The sequence below is a fragment of the Crocodylus porosus genome, unplaced genomic scaffold, assembly GCF_001723895.1.
Source record: "Crocodylus porosus isolate Cpor-Errol unplaced genomic scaffold, CroPor_comp1, whole genome shotgun sequence".
Lineage (NCBI taxonomy): Eukaryota > Metazoa > Chordata > Crocodylia > Crocodylidae > Crocodylus > Crocodylus porosus.
In genome coordinates, this window is record NW_017728906.1 from 148,153,183 (window position 1) to 148,157,019 (window position 3,837).

A 3,837-nucleotide genomic window follows, 5' to 3' on the forward strand; every position below is an offset into this window, starting at 1 on the left:
CCACTCTCCCAATCCCCTCAATGGCTGCCCTGCCTGACCCCCGCCTCCCAGCACTTAAAAAAAACAAACCAAAAAAACCCACCTCTGCATTCACCAGCTGCTGTAGTGGCCATCGGGGCCTCTTGGAGCTCATGGCAGAGTCCCCCCATGTAGTGGGGGACAGCAGGGATTATCCCCTTACCTGGCAGGAGCTGTTGAGTGTGGGGCTTTTTGTTTAAGCCGGGGATGCTGGGACTGGGTGAAACAACCATTGACAGGGCTGGGAGAGTAGGTGGGGGGATGGGGCCTGTTCAATCCGGAGATTTGGCCAATTTGGCAGCAGTGATTTGAATTGCCAAATCGAATGACTGTCCCTTGAATCAGCCAAATCTGAAGCAAATACTAGCCACTTTGCACAGGCCTAGTAGCTATGCTCCTTAGAAAAGGGTAACTTTGGGATGCTCCAGCCTTAACAGCAACCACAGAAAGTCTGTACTTGCCTAGTTCAACTTCCACTATTAGGCAAAGCCTTATCAAGAAAGTTGAACCAGGTAAGTGTATCCCCTTGTGTAGATGCTCTTAAAGATAGCTTTAATTTGTTACATCCATTTAGTTTACTTCAGCACCTACATTGAACCTAAACGCACCTACATTCAACACCTTCAAGAGTAAATTGGATGCTTATCTTGCTGGGATCCTATGACCCCAGCTGACTTCCTGCCCTTTGGGCAGGGGCTGGACTCGATGATCTTCCCAGGTCCCTTCCAGCCCTAATGTCTATGAAATCAGTAGAGAAGAAACTTTCCTCTGGACTTCCCAGTACATGGCATTGTCTGCCTGTTTATTTCATCAGCTCCCTGAAAACAAATATCTTCAGTCATGCCTGGTCTAACCACAAACCCATAATGATAATATATGAAGGAGGGTATTTTTCAGCATGTTCAGCAGCAGCTGTCTGAAGAGACTGATTGCAGAATTCTCTTGCAAGAAAGCAACCGGTTTTCTGCTAATTCCTCTGTGTTCTTTCAGGGGATACAATTAGGTTACTGTGCAAGTTCCACACAGGTTTTCAAAATGAAAGAGGAAAAGTGGCATTTTCCTTCAGATATGAAATAGCCTTGGAGTCTAAATCTAACTCCTCTTATTTAAAACCCTATCACAGGCAGCTCTGGTCCTGCAAAAGTGTATTTGTTTGTTTTTCCTATTTAATATGTAGAGTTCTGATAGGAAAATTTTCCATAGTAAAAATCTCCTGTATGATTTCCATTTTTTGTGCATACAGGAATGTTCCTGCTTCTGTCCTAGTCTACCTTTCTACCACCTGAACTGGGAGCTTTGCAAATGCATCTAGTGGTTTGACCTTCCCCACTGGCCAGCTAAGTACAGACGGTCAAAAAGCCCAAGGCAGAATTGATCCAATCTACACAGGTTTCTCAAAGCTGCATAAATTAGACCATTAATGAACAGAAGTCACATTCACTCTTCCCTTTGTCCAAGGCCAAAAGATGGGAGATGCTCCCACATGCCTCCCAGCTCTGTATGGCAGTGAATGGCCCAGGCCTACCCCATTGCTTCCCCACCCCTACACACACCTCTCAGCCCTCGGGGGATGCAGGGGGAAAGGAACCCCTGACCCCAAACCCCCCACCTGGGGCCTGCACAGGGGGTGGTGGGAAGCCCCTGAGGCAAGGGCTTTTCTGCAGGGTAATGAATGCCCCAGCCCTCCCCCTGTCACCACCAGCTGGCTGGGCTGGGGGGCAGGGGTTTTGCTGCCTTAGCTCTGTGATAGCCATGGGACAGGGGTGCCTGGCTTGGCTGAAGCAGATGAGCTAGGATGGAAGCAAGCCCACCCTGCGAAGGAGTGTGAGGTGGCCACAATGCAATGCATCCTGGGATGCTGGGGGAACTGCGACTTAACTTGTGTCAAAAGGGATCTGGAACAGAAGTTCAATAGACCAGTCTAAACTAGTGATTCAATCTGATACTACATCCATCTATCTTAAACCACTTATACTGGTTTATATATAACTTCTGTCCCTAACACTTTTATGATATGAAACTAGAAATGCCACAGGTCAGCAGGCAGTGTTCCCTATACCCGAGCATAGCTATTCCTAAGTGAACATGATGGTTTGTGGAAGTCACAATGATGTCAGTTGGGCTTGAGATGCATATACTTCAGTGAAGAATCAGGTTCCAATGCAAGTGTCTAGACTGCTTCTAGGGCTCTCCCCAGAAGCATAGCCCTCATCTACTAGCTTTAGCTCTTGCTCTTCTCCTACTGAGCCTAGAAATGAGACAGTAAAGCTGCTTGTGGGCACCCCTTGCTGCCACTCTCAGGCCTACCAGTGCCATAGAGCTCAAGAGTGGTGGCAGAGGTGCTCCTAGGAAGACTTCTGAGTTTGGCAAGTGTGGTGCAGGAGTGGGTGACCAGGGTGTACTTAGCAGAACTCTTGGGAGTGCTGTGACAGTGGTACAGACAAGCCCAAGAGCAGACCCAGGGGGAGTGCAGTGGTGCAGCACCACCTCTCCTTCACTCAACCATGCTGTGGTTACAACACCTGAGGATGATTTTTTGTTTGGGTTTGTTTTTTTTTTTGAGTCCCCAAAACAAGTAAGAACCACATCTCCCTTCTTTTTCATGCTCAGTGGTACCTCTCCTCCCCTCCTCCTCACTGTCCTCCCATGCTCACCACTGCTGCTTTCTCCAGCTGCCTTGAGATAGAGATGCCAGAGCCACTCCTACTCACTTCATCTAGATGCTGCGAAGAGCTGGGCTCTTCAGGGGCAGTAGTAGCAGTGAGTGGGTTCCTCCTATGTGCCTGGTCCCCCTGGTGTTCCCTGCCAGCCTAGGAGTAAGTAAAAGGGAAGGAAATCTGCCTCCTGCTGCTGCCATCTCTAGCCAAGCCTGGCTTTACATGTAGCCCAGCTGGAGAAGAGAAGGAATAGTTTTGGAGCTACACACTCCCCCTGCCTCTGGGTCAGCTGGGGACTGCAGCAGTGATGGGTGAGGAGAGGAGGGATGAATGTACTGCTGAGCATGGAGGGGAAGAGATGGGGAAAGAGAGACTTAAAAAAGTCCCCTGCTGCTGCTCCTGTGGTGCAGTCAGCCCACCCTGATGTGGAGGGGTGGGAGGCTGGAAGCTGGGGTGCAGCCACCCCTGCAGCATAGGTGCTACTCCCACATCCCCTTTTCCAGAATCCTGGATCTGCCCATGGACAATCCCTTCCTGCAACAGGTCCTGAGCCTGCATCAGAGCTTTCTTTTTTTGTTACCAAACATAGCATTACACAAAGCTTATGCATCACCTAAGCCCTAACAGAGGCATTCAGTATTGTTTAGTTAATACAGGACTTATCCACACCATAACAATGCTGTCTCTGCTTGGCTGTTCCCAGCTACAGCTTGCCCTCCCATTGCTTCATGCCACTCCAAACCCAGAAATACATTGGTAAGGCTGCTTCGGATTCATCCCTATGTGGCTGCTCTTGAGTCCTCAGTCCTTAGCATACATGAGGGTGACCTTGGAGCATCTTCACCACCAAACTGCTATGTGTTGAGTGTGCTGTCAGGTTATTGTGATCTTGGTGTTAGTAATGTGCCCTTCAATTCCAACCTGTTCAAGAATCTGGACATTAGTCTTCCCTATATATCACTGGGTACAGACATTATATTTTTACTGGTATAAGCAATCAGAAACCAGTCTATACCCATGAAAAAAAGAAGATGGGCACACCAAACTGGTCTATATTCATAACAGAATTCAGACCTAGACAGGTTACAACAGACAGGTTACAAGGGTGGGCGGATGAGGACAGGATGGGTTTCAACACAGACAAGTGCAAGGTGATGCACCT